Source organism: Eublepharis macularius, chromosome 18, assembly GCF_028583425.1.
Source record: "Eublepharis macularius isolate TG4126 chromosome 18, MPM_Emac_v1.0, whole genome shotgun sequence".
Taxonomy (NCBI): domain Eukaryota; kingdom Metazoa; phylum Chordata; class Lepidosauria; order Squamata; family Eublepharidae; genus Eublepharis; species Eublepharis macularius.
In genome coordinates, this window is record NC_072807.1 from 4,637,905 (window position 1) to 4,651,056 (window position 13,152).

Genomic DNA, 13,152 nt, shown 5'->3' on the forward strand with positions numbered 1-13,152 from the left:
AATTGCCAAAGTTCCCAAAATCATTACACATTGCCAGTTTCTTGGGCTTGCTTGTCAATTGAAAAGCTCTTCATATTGGACAATCAAACTTTTTCAAAACCAAAAATATTTAAAAGTAAAACTCTTATCACTAAACTGTTCAATATGCTGACTGCAAATAACTGAACTTTAGGCAACATGTGGAAGTCAAGGTGGAAGACAGTTTGTACAATAATACATGAAAATTTCAAGGTTAGTTTCATCCTCTGGAGCACTTGATGCGTCTTTTAGCAGCTTGCGGTGTGTGCCTCCAAACATTTACTGCATCAGAAATGTAGGTTTCATCTGGTCACTTCTCTGGATCAGGATTAATGCACATACTAACTGATGGCTGCAGTTCTTCTCAATACTGATCAGACGAAATGGGCGGATAGTCACATTGTTCTGTCGTTTTACATAAAGAGAACAAGCTCATTTTGTTACTGTAGAACGGACTTTGCAATGCAGCCATATCGTACAACACACATCCTAGACTCCAGATGTCAGACTTGAAGTCGTATCCATTTTCATGGATTCAGTTTGAAGATACGTACTAAGGTGTTCACACTAACGAATGTGCAGCTGTAGTTTTGGAGTGAAAAAATCTTCCTATTCCAAGATCTCAAAGATTTACTATTCCTGTAGATGTAATAAACACATTTGAAGGCTTGGTGTCTTGATGCATGACATACCATTTATGCACATGCTCTAAGGCACTGCACAGCTGAACAAACTACTACCAAACAGTGGCGAAATGTGCAGGGGGCAAGAGGGGAGGTCACCCCTGGTGCAGAATTTAGAGGGGCGCAAGGACACACACACACCCTGCGCTGCCACAGTGAGCTCAGCCCACGCTCAGCCAGCTTGGCGTCCAGTGAGCCAGCCACCCAGCCGCATGTGGGCAGCACGACTGCCCTCCCGAAGGGCACAACACAGTCGCCCACGCCACTGCAGCCAGCTCGGCGCCCAGTGAGCTGGCAGCGTGTGGGTGGCTTCTGTGGAGGGGGGCAGCTGCGTCTTGCATGATGATGTCACTGGAAGTGCTGTCATTGCATAGGCCCGGGAGTGCACATGCGAGAGAGATGTCCCTGCCCCGGGCCCACTGCAGCCACGCTACTCCGCTGCTATCAAACAGTCCTTTCAGAAATCAGTCGCTTCTGTTTCATAAAACGCATGATCGTTCTAGAAAGGTCTCCAGCATCTGCTAATTCCAGCACTATTTTTTTAATTTTTTAAAAAAGGTAAAGGTGCAAGCACCGAGTCATTACTGACCCGTGGGGGGACGTCGCATCACGATGTTTCCTTGGCAGGCTTTTTTTTGTTACAGGGTGGTTTGCCATTGCCTTCCCCAGTCATCTACACTTTACCCCCAGGAAACTGGGTACTCATTTTACCAACCTTGGAAGGTGGAAGGCTGAGTCAACCTTGAGCCAGCTACCTGAACCTGGCTTCCACCAGGATCGAACTCAGGTTATGAGCAGAGCTTGGGCTGCAATACTGCACTTACCACTCAATAAACAAGGAATAGCATGTAATAGGGCATACTATTATGTAATAGGGCATCCAATTTTTTTATTTTTACTGAATCTGAGAAAAAAAATAGAATTTCTGAAATCCCGATTTATTCTCTAATTCGGTCCAGGTATTTCCAAAAAAAACCGGCAACTGTTTTCTGAGGGGAAATTACTCTGAGATATATCCGGTGTGCTGCAGGGGTCATTTTTCAACCAAACATCACCAAATTTGGAGGGAACCTACTCCTGACTGTCCTCTAATGATTGTGCACATTTCATGAAGATTGGACCCCCAGGATCCAATTTTATGGGTTCCGAAAGGAGGTGTTTCCGTCAACTCTCCATTATTCCCTCAGGGGAAAATATTTAGGGGATATCTGGTGAACGGGAATGGCATTTTCAAGCCAATTCCACCAAATTTTCAGAAGGCCTACTCCTACTCCTAAGTGTCCTCTAGTGACCCCCAAGTTTCAGGAAGACTGGACCTGGGGACCAATTCTATGAGCCCTTGAACAAGGTGCCACCAGGCACTCAATTGTTTCCTTTGGGGAAAAAGTCAAAGCTGACTCCCATTGCAGAAACGCACTGGGGCAAGGCTGCCATGGCCAGGGCACACTCCTAAATGCAAGCTGAGCTCACCCCAGAGAAAGCCCAACAGAACAAAACTGAAGCACATGAATGGAATCCCCCCCACCCCAGAACCAAAGTGTGGGAAGGGGCCAACACTGCATTGTTATGCAAACAGCAGGTCTCTTTGGGAGTAGGAGGGAATTAGCAACAAGGAGAAGCTTGTAAGTAAGAGAGGATAACTGGGATCTTTTGCACCTGTGTATACAAGGATCCCTTCCTCTAGAGAACCCTTTCAATAAGCATGCTAATGTTCAATCAAAAAGGGTTTTTTTATTCAAAATACTACAGATCGGTTGCACACAAAACACAGCACACACACAGAACTAACTAGAAAAAACAGGGAGGAAACTTGGGGAGAGTTGCAGAGTTAGGCTTATAGTTACCAGGTCCAGAAGACAGAGGATGTCCGAGGGAAAGCAGCTTCAGTGACCAGCACTTCATGGCAAGGAGAGGGAGAAGGGCGCGGGCATGCCATCTGGGGGCGTGTGGAAGGTCCAGAGCGCACACACACTGAGCACACTGAGAGTCTCTGCCCTAAAAGAATGCCTTTAATGGTTCCTCCCAGGGCAGGACAAAGGATTGGGAAACTGTCTCTGGGGTGAGACAATAAGGCAGGCAAACTGCCTCCAAGGTGGGACAATGAACTAGGAAGGTTTGATTAGGTCTCCCTGAGAGGAACTATAGATGTAAAGAGTCCAGCAGCACCTTTAAGACTAACCAACTTTACTGTAGCATAAGCTTTTGAGAAGCACAGTTCTCCGTTCTCCGGCCGTGAAAGCCTTCGACAATACATCAAGCACAGTTCTCTTCGTCAGATGCATGGAATGAACAGAGACTATGAATGGTTATCTCATTATCATAAGTAATTGCCTTTCAGGCATTCTATTCAGATTCATCTATGGAGGGGAGGAGTCACACCCAGCCTGGATTATGCACTCCACCATACACACACACACACACACACACACAACCAATCACGTCCATTCCAATCACGTCCATTCCATTCCATTTTGCGAAACACAGTTCTCTTCGTCAGATGCATGGAGGGTATGAAGACTCTTTACATGCATCTGACAGAGAACTGTGTTTTGCAAAATGGAATGGAATGGACGTGATTGGTTCTGTTGGGCTTTCTCTGGGATGAGTTCAGCTTGCGTTTGGGAGTATGCCTAGCCATGGAAGCCTTGCCTTAGTGTGTGTCCGGCGACGCTGGCCTTTTGTCCACCCTCACCACCAGCCCTGCAGCAGCAGGCACCCCCTTTAGGTCCTGCAGCACAGCCTCTGGCAGCGCCTCAGTTGCAGGGGCCCCTCCAGGCTTCTCTCACCCTTAGGCCAGTCGCAGCCGACGCCCAGGCACCACTCTGGGGAACAGCCTGCAGCCACTCAGCAGACTCACCTGTCTCCTGCAGTTGCCCAGGTGGCTCCACTTCATCCAGGCCCACAGGAGATTGTGCCATCAGCACAAGTCAGGCAGGCGCAGGCCCCAAGATGCCAAGGGAGCCACTGGGAAGGTTCAGAAGCAGCAGGGGCCAGCCAGGCAGAGAGCAGACCAAGTGCCCCACCCTAGGTGGGGATGGAGTGGGTGGGGCCAGGAGACTGCAGAGTCTACCCAGCCCTCCTATCAGATAGGTCGGGAACAGGGCCAGTCAGGGAGACGGGGTGACGATTGGGGCCAGAGCCAGGGAGGTGGGGCCAGGGGAGGCCTTTAAATTCAGGTTCCTGTGAAGGCCAAGGAGCGTTTTGCAGGGAGAGACAGCTGGAGCACGCTGCTACTCCCAGGGCAGGAGAAGGGACCAGGTGGTGCAGCCCCCTTCCCAGCCCATCTGAGGCCAGAGGACACCTGCCTGGAGAGCTGGTAGGATGGCAGGCTGTCAGGAGAGGGCGCCAGTGAGGGAGGATCCTCACAGTGTGTTTCTGCAATGGCACTCAGCTTTGACTTTTCCCCATAAGAAATAATGGAGTGGCTGGGGGCACTTTGTTCAGGGGCTCATAGAATTGGCCCCCGGACTCAGATTGTCCTGAAACTTGTGGGGTCTTTAGAGGACAGTTGGGACTAGGTCCCCTGAAAATTCAGTGGTTCCCATGAAAAATGTCACCCCTGGCCCCGGATAGCCTTCAGATATTTCCCCCCATTTGGGAATGGTGAGTAGATGGGGTCACCTTCTTTGGGGGCTGCTAAAATTGGCTATCTGGGTTCCGTCTTCATAAAACTTGCAGTAGCACAATCCCTCCAAGTTTGGTAAAGTTTGATTGAAAAAGGACCTCTCCAGCCCACTGGATATCACACAGATATCCCCATTGTTGTCTAGGGGGAAATCATTCTGAGGTATCCAGTATGCTGGAGGAGTCATTTTTCAACTCGATTTCACCAATCGTGGAGGGAACCTACTCCCCACCGTCCTCTAATTATCCTCCAGGTTTCAAAAAGATTGGACTTCGGGAGAGAATTTTATTGGCCCCTAAATATGATGACTGCGTGTACTCTCCATTATTCCCTGCAGGTATCATATCTGGGGAATATCCAGCAGTCTGAGGGTTGCATTTTCCCCCAAACTCCATAAAATTTTCAGAGCAACTAATCTGGACTGTCCACTAATGACCCCCCCACATTTCATGAAGTTTCATGGAGAGTGGGTAGGGTGCCCCCACCCACTTTCCATTATTCCCTATAGGGGAAATACCTGTCGGGTATCAGGTGGTCAGGGGGTGGCATTTTTTTAATGCAAACTCCAGCAAATTTTTAGGGGACCTAATACTGAATGTCCTCTAAAGACTCCCCAAAATTTCAATTAAATTGGACCTCTGGGGCCAATTCTACGAACCCCTGAACAAGGTGCCGCCAGCCACTCCATTGTTTCCGAGGGGTGAAAAGTCAAACTGACTCCCATTGCAGAAACATACTGGAGCAAGGCTGCCATGGCCACGATCCAAATGCAAGCTGAGAAAGCCCAACCGATCCACACTAAAGTTCAGAAATGAAATCCCCGCACAACCAAACTGAAGGAAGGGGGAAAACATCTCATTAGAGAATCACATCCATTCTTCCCACACCAAACTGCTGCAACTTAGCCCAACAGAACCAGCGTCGTTCACAGCAGCCAGTGGAGAAACAATGGCTGGATTTTACTGGTTTTTTTTTCTGAAAATTCGGTAAAAATTTGGGATACCCAGTTTTTTATTCGGAATACATTGATGGTCATTGGACCATCAATGATTCAAATGGTGGTTATGAGTTTTATAACTATGATTAGTATTAAAATTAGTTCTTTTTACTTAGTATTACTATTACCTACCATTAGTTGATATTAATAGTTGATATTAATTAGTTGATATCAACAGTTGATATTAATTAGTTGATATTAATAGGTAATGATATTATCTAGCATTAGTTGATATTAATATGTATGCATGCTGGATTACTGATAAGCACCATTTCAAGAAGTTTCTCTAATGGACCTAATTTACTAGAATGATTAAGTGGGATTCACCTATTCCATAAAATATGTTTTTCAAATCCTGTTGGTATGAGCAATTTAAAAATTTGAAACTTTAGTCAATAATTTTTGAACTTATAATTTATTTTTAATTTTTATAAAATACTCACATAACCATTAGTCCAAACATTTCTTGTCCCTTTTCTGTTTAGTGCCTTGGTTGGTTATGCTGTTGTCTAAGCAGTACACTAAATGGCTTGTATTGCAGGCATCTGAAGATTGAGGAAGGCCTCACACATTTGAAGCCTGGAGGAGTCCCAGGTGGCTCCGAGGGAGGGAGGGAGGGAGGGAGGGGGCCAAGGGCTGCCTGTGCCAGTGCCCCTCACGGCCTCGCCTCTGCTCTGGCCAGCAAATGGCTCTGATGGGGTGAGGCAAGGCTTGGAGTCCCAGGAGGCCCCAACTGATGGGCTTCGGGATGGGTCCCTCTCAAAGTGGGAGATCACTACAGCCTTTCCCGTTGGGGTGGCCCAAGCCCAGGGTGGGGCTAAGGGGCTGGGGAGGAACCATGAAATTAAAGAGGGGTCTGAACCCAGGATAGGGAGGAGGAATGGAAAGGCTGCCGCCACCAAGACAACGGACTGGCCAGCTCCTCAGGGGGTAGTTCGGGGCTCAGATGTCGGAACAGTCCTGCCCTCCAGATCCTGATGCCCGTGGGGACCCCATTCACGGAGGGATGCTGGGATGGCGGATGGACGACAGGAGGACCCTGCCCAGCCAGAGGCACTGCAGGCTTTTTCAGTCCTTTTTTCTGCTGCCACAAATACAAAGCAGCCAGAAGATTGATCTCCTAGCTATTACTTTCAGAGGCACTGTAGGAACAACAAAGGAATGCTGATTACTTCAGAGTATGTATCCACCCCCCCCCCCCCGCTTTTAATTTCCCTGGAAGCTGCCTCAATAAGGCACCCAGTCAGAGACTGGCAAACAACCTCAGCAATTATTTGAGACTCTACAGAATAGGACCTCAGAGACACAGGTTCAAATCCACAGTCAGCGATGAAGCTTACAGAATGACTAAGCAGGAGTCATTCTCTCTATGCCTACCCCTACCTCACAGGGTTATTGTAAGGAATACGAAGGATATGGGTGAGGACCATATATTGTGCATTGAGCTCCTTGGAAGGAGGGCAGGATAAAAACAGTAAAAGAGAAGCACAGGAAAAGGAAGATGGAGAGATGGCAGAGACCACAATTTTCACCAAGGGAGGCTGTGCAATGGAGTGACACGTGCCTCTCGGATGCTTCCATTACTTGAACTACAACTGATCTCTTCCTCCTCTTCTGTATTTGACCAGTCTCTGTATCATGCATCTGACGAAGAGAACTTGATTCTCGAAAGCTTATGCTACAATAAAATTAGTTAGTCTTAAAGGAGCTACTGGACTCTTTTTGATTTTGCTACCACAGACTACCACGGCAAACTCCTCTGCATCTTCCTCCTCTTCTCTTTCTTCCTTGTCCTCCTCAAGGTAAAATGGTTCCAGTGACTCAAGGGTGGCTGTGGGTAACCATAAGAAGAAAGTAACTCTGTAGGAAAACAACTAAGTTCTTCGGGCACTGTGTTGAGGTGTGAAGGAAGATGCAAAAGAAAAGACATGCATCTATGCATCAATGTTCACTGTGGAATGTGGGGGGGCATGTACCCATGAGACTGCCACAATTTTCACCAAGGGAGGCTGCGGAATGAAGTGACACATGCTTTGCGGATGTTTCCATTACCTGCACTACTCTTCTTCCATCTCTCTTTCCTCCTTGTCCTCCTCAAGGTGAAACTCTCTCGATGACTCCAGGGTGGCTATGGGTTACCGTAAGAGAAAGTAACTCTGTAGGGAAACCATTCAGTTTCCCTACAGAGGAAACTGAATGGTTTCCCTACCATTATGTTGAGGTTTGAGGTTCCCTTCCATTATGTTGAGGTTTGAAGGAAGATGCAAAAGAAAAGAGATGCATCTATGCTTCTATCTTCACTGTGGAAAGTGTTGGGGGCATGCACCCATGAGACTGCCACAATTGATACTGATACTGTCCTCGATACTGATTGTACCATGGAATACGGACATCATTTAGCAACACACTAATAATACGATCTCCAGAATTCTCTTGGATGTGCAGCTGAGATACAGGATCACTCTGATGCCCATGATAAAGTTCCTTTCCGAAATGAGCTAATTTCACTGGCATCTTATCGGGCTGGGGGCTTTTCATGCCCCTGAACTCTATGATGGTCCTTCCTGTGGGAAGAAAAAATTAATATTAATGTCCGAGGCAGGGCCCTCAGCCCCCTTCTGCCGCCCCCACCCCTGCTGCTTGGGCCAGCGGCCCCAGGGACCACGCTGCGCTCACTGGCTGGCCAGACATCCCTCAGGAGCCGGAGCAGCGAGGAGGCATGATGGTGGAGTGGCAGGCTAGCGGAGGAACCTGTGGGACAGCTGAGCGGCGTGCTGCCGCCGCCACCGCCGGGCCCAAGCAAGCACGTGGGGAAGAGCCCAGTGGTGCGGCGCAGCAGTGGAAGGCCGGGGGAAGTGGCCCGAGCCACGAGCCCAGCCCCAGGGAGGGCAAGCCCCGGGCCACATCCCAGCCAAGCATGGCAGATGCTGGGAAGTGACCGAGCAAGGCCCACGCCGGGTGGTGGGCGGGACCAGAAGCCCCGGGGGGAAGCTGGGCCAGGGAACCTCCCCCCTGTCCTTTGGATTGGTGGGAGGCACCAGGGAGGGCACCTCAGTCTGACAGGCGGGTGGAGACTTAGCCGCCCAGGGGAGCCACTGGCCGAATGGGGGAAGAGGGCGGGCCAGAGGAGGAAAGGGCAAGAGCAAGCCCGCTGGGAAGGGCAGGGGTGAGAACCAATCGGGAGGGGGAAGTCAGGGGGAAACAACCTGGGGAAGGGGAAGTCAGGGGGGAATGGTGGAGGACACGGGAGGCAGGACAGGGAGGCACTATAAAGGGGGAGAGTCCCGGTGAAGCCGGGGAGGAGGAGTTGGACTTGAGTGGAGAGGGAGACAAAGACCGAGGCTCATAGTCCAGCTGGCAGGAGATGGACCCAGGTGGTGCAACCACCGTCCCTGCCACAGTCTGAGGCGGAGGGAACTCTCCCCCTTTGGCGCCAAGGAGGACGGTGGAGGGCAAGGAAGCAGCGGCGGGTGGGGTCTCACAATTAATATCAACCTGAAATCAGGATACCACCATACTTACCTCTTTTATCTCCTTCTACGTCATCAATTGCTGCCTTAGAAAGTGTGGGGCCTGGATATCCCCAACCCCCTTGTAGTTAGCCAGCCATGACTCATGCAGTGTTTCCAATATTATAGGCACCCAGGCAGCTGCTTTGACAGTAGAGCCACCCTGACAGAGAGATTCCTGGTTTGGCATCCTTAATGTCCAAGAGGTAATAATCTATTACATCTAATAAGCATTTATTTTATTGTATGTTATTTTGAGTTACTTTGCTTATTTTATAGCCTGCTTTTCTTGCTAAGACTCAGGGTGGATTACACAGTGTAAGACAATGCAATCAAATTGCACCCGGCCATGAGTGAACATGGCAGACACCAGAGGCTAGAGCTCTAACTCCCTCAGCCCCTGTATCGATCAACTGATACCCTTAGATGTCGAAAAATAACCTAAAAGAGATGAAGAAAGCAGGGGGAAACAAAAGTAAACCCTCTCCGACAAAAACAGGATATCTTCAAGCTTATTTTCAGTCAGCAAACAGAGAAATGGGCAAAACAACGGAAGAAGCTGACAGGAACAAAATGGAGTTCTTTGAGGAACTGCAGCCAGTAAATGACTCTCTTCTAATGCGAGAAGAATTTCAATGGTCTATGAGTGCTCTGAGGCACAATATAGATAATATAGAAGGATCTTTGACAAGATTAATACTGTCATGAAGACCCTGATGGACAGAATTGAATAAATTAATACTAATCTGCAAAGCGTATCTAAAGTCGCTGAGGGGGCTATCTTAGCCTGACACTTCAAGATGAAGTCAAACTATTACAAGAGGCAGAGTATAAAACAGAAGAATGTGCGGCAGTTCTGGAAAACTAAAGTAAAAAAATTAATTTAAAATTTTGTGGGATGCCAGAGTGCTCTGAAGAAACCACTGAGCTTGCCTGCTTTATGTCAAACTGGCTGGCACAATTTATGTCTCTAGAAGAGGGGATAGCCCCAATAATCAAAGCGGCTTACAGACAAGGCAAGTTAAATAATCCTCGCAGAACAGGACCCAGAGACATCATCATAACTCTAGATGATATGTGGGTCAAGAAGAACATCCTAAACTTAGCAAGAACCAGAGGATCTCTAAACTATAAAGGATCTGCTATTCAAGTTTACCCAGATCTCTCTTCTGCAGCAATACAGAAGAAAAAAGAACTCAAAGTTATTACGTCAACTTTGCAAGCTGTGAACATCCATTACAAGTGGGTGACACCGCTCAAACTTCAAGTCTTTCATAAAGGAAAACCTCATTATGTGGTGGATGAAGATAGTGGCTACGCTCTCCTCAGAATCATGCAGCTAGCAGATCCAAATTGTATGGACAAACGATCCTCTAAAAGAATGCTTGCACTTCAATCTACTCCACCAAAGGATTCCAAGCTGGTCATCCATGCAGCCTCATGAACTTAATATCTGAAGAATGATTCTCATACATGAAACAGTTTGCATTTTTCTGGCATTTCAGTTTTAACTATGTTTATTTTAGGGTTATTAAATCTATGTATAAATAGGGTATGTCTCAAAGGTATCCCTTAAGGAAGTGGGTGTGTATGTTTGATGTTAAGAATAAGTTAAAGAACACACACTGCTGATACAATAATTTATTATATAGTGGGATGTTTACAAGTAAAAGGGGGGATATCACAGGGGGGAAGGGTGGAGCCTTAGAAAAGTTGTGCCCCAAAAAGTTTTCTCAGCACCCAGCTAAGGGGAGAAAAACCGGCAAACCTTGCTCGATCATTTGTTTTGGTCAAGCATCCGGTAAGCTTCCTCTGTGTAACTTGTCCAATTATAAGTTATTACTAGTTAACATTCCCTTTAAACCTAGCACTTTACTATCTTACTGAATATTGGGTAAGCGGACAACACAGACAGAAAAGAAACACTGGACAATATTTTTTCTCACTTAAACAAGTCAGTAGATGGGAAAGGGAGAGGGGCGGGTCTGAGAGTGGGTGAGTTTTATTAACAATTAATTTATCTTGATCCATTCTGGGAATTAGTGATTGACTTTTTAATTCGTTTTTGGGGTAACAGGGAATATTTGGGGAAGGGGGTGAGCGAAAAAGGGTAATAGGGAACGACTCGTAATACAGAGACTGGGTTCCTATCAATTAGGAAGGGAAGGAGCGGGGGGAAAGAGTTAGTACAACGTGGATAGTTATACTCTGATTTGTTTTTTAAAAGAGGGGAACGAGGGGGGAGTTCTAGTTTCACAGTTAATAGGGTTTTTAGGAGAGATTTTGTGGGAGGGGGAAGTTGGGGAAATATAAATTGTTCTTGATATTCAACTAATTCCAGCGTTTATAATTAGATGTTCCTTGTTTTCTTACTGTTTAAAATTGTTAACTCATATGCACTTTGGTAATTAGATCTAAGGATTAATAGAAAGTGGGATTTTATAACCAAATTACTAGTTTCTTCAGTTCTTAAGTACAGTGGAGAAGAGGAGAAAGCTTTGGGAATTAAACTGTACAGTACTAACTCTCTTCTCTGTTATAAATTTTGGTTATATTGCAGTTAATTGAACATTATGATAATCAGAAAGAGCTAAGTTTTATAATAAGAGAAATCTAATTGTTATCTTTCTGTATACATTAACTGCATATTCTAAATTTCCTTAATTGCATATTATTTTAACGGAAAGGAGGTGAGAATCTGGGTGAGATAAAAGTCATGAGGAGGTGAGTACAGATACACAACTGTCATATCAAAATTGTCATAGCAACACCGAAATCAACACAAATCAGGTGTTTAACATCAAATTTTATTGAAAGGTGCTCAAAAACAGGTAATCAGCTTTTATCTTTTAAACCTACTTTAAGGAAAGCTCACAATCAGAACCTTAATTGTATCTTCATTTATCAGGGCAAGGCACTCATTAATAACTACTATTGGACTAGAAATACTAGACATTGATATTTTAAACAGACTTTAAAAATGCCTGCAATGGTTAAGATGATCTCTGTTAATGTCAGAGGTCTCAATAATAAAATAAAGCTAAAAAGAATCTCATCACACCTTGTGGAAATGAAACTAGAAATAGTCTTTTTACAAGAGACCCATACTAATTGACGCAGGGAGAATTTTTGAAGACAAAGTATTTCTCCCAACAATATTCAGCCCCCAGTTCCTCAAAGGCCAGGGGAGTAGCAATTTTAATGTCAAATGATGCTCACTTTATTTTGAAAGTGATAAAAAAAGATCCTAAAGTTCATTACCTATTTGTGAAAGGCTCCCTGGATAATCATCCAGTTACCTTAGCCACAATCTATGCACCAAATGACAAACAGATTCCTTTTTTGGAGGAAACACTAAACACTCCGATCAGGGGACAAACAGCTGTTGGTGATCCCTGGCCCCAAGGAGGCCTGCCTAGCCTTGACTAGAGCCAGGGCCTTTTCAGTCCTGGCTCCCACCTGGTAGAACGCTCTGTCTGCTGAAATCAGGGCCCAGCAGGACCTACTATCTTTTCGCCGGGCCTGCAAGACAGAGTTGATCCGCCAGGCATATGGCTGAGGCTGGGCCTCTTCTGGCCTGGAAAAAAGGGGTGTATAAATCTTAACCCTCCCTGTGAAGGCTGTCCACCATCCTGTTTTAAATGAGTTGTTTTTAATGAACATGAATTTTTAATTGTATTTTAATATGTTGTTATCCGCCCTGAGCCCACTTGCGGGGAGGGCGGAATACAAATTTGAAATAAATAAAAATAATAAATAAATCCTGCAAAACTTCACAGAAGGGGATCTTATTCTAGCAGGTGGTTTAAACTGTTTCTGACCTACAAATGGACAAATCTCATTTTACAAAAAAATCTTTGGAACGTAAATCAACAATTACTGCGCTTCCTCCCCTTTTGGAAAAATACCATTTATGTGATATATGGAGGATTCATAACAAAGGGGTTAAGGATTACACTTTCTTCTCGGCAAAATATAACACTTATGCCAGAATAGATTGTCTCCTCACATCTCCTTCACTAACTGACAAAATTACAAAAATAGGAATTGGACAGAAACTTTGGACAGATCATGCTTGCATTGAATGCTGTATAGCATTCGCCGGCCTACCAAAAAAAGACCACACCTGGTCATTTATAGAGGTGGGCACGAACAGCAATACGAACCAAAAACAAGCCACAAACAACCCAATCTGCTGTTCGCGAACAAGCTGTTCGTGAGGCCCCATTCTAAACAAACAGGTGGTCGTTGCAAGCCTTGTTCGTTGCTGTTCATCAAGCCAGACAGTCTGGCACCTGCAATCAATTCCCTTGGCAACTT

The 13,152-nt window shown here is 46.0% G+C and overlaps 1 pseudogene; it reads right to left on the bottom strand.

The window, feature by feature from the left end:
• Positions 1-238: 238 nt before the first annotated feature.
• LOC129345700 (serine/threonine-protein kinase Nek7-like) lies at positions 239-2,603 on the bottom strand (annotated as a pseudogene).
• Between the last annotated feature and the right edge of the window lie 10,549 nt (positions 2,604-13,152).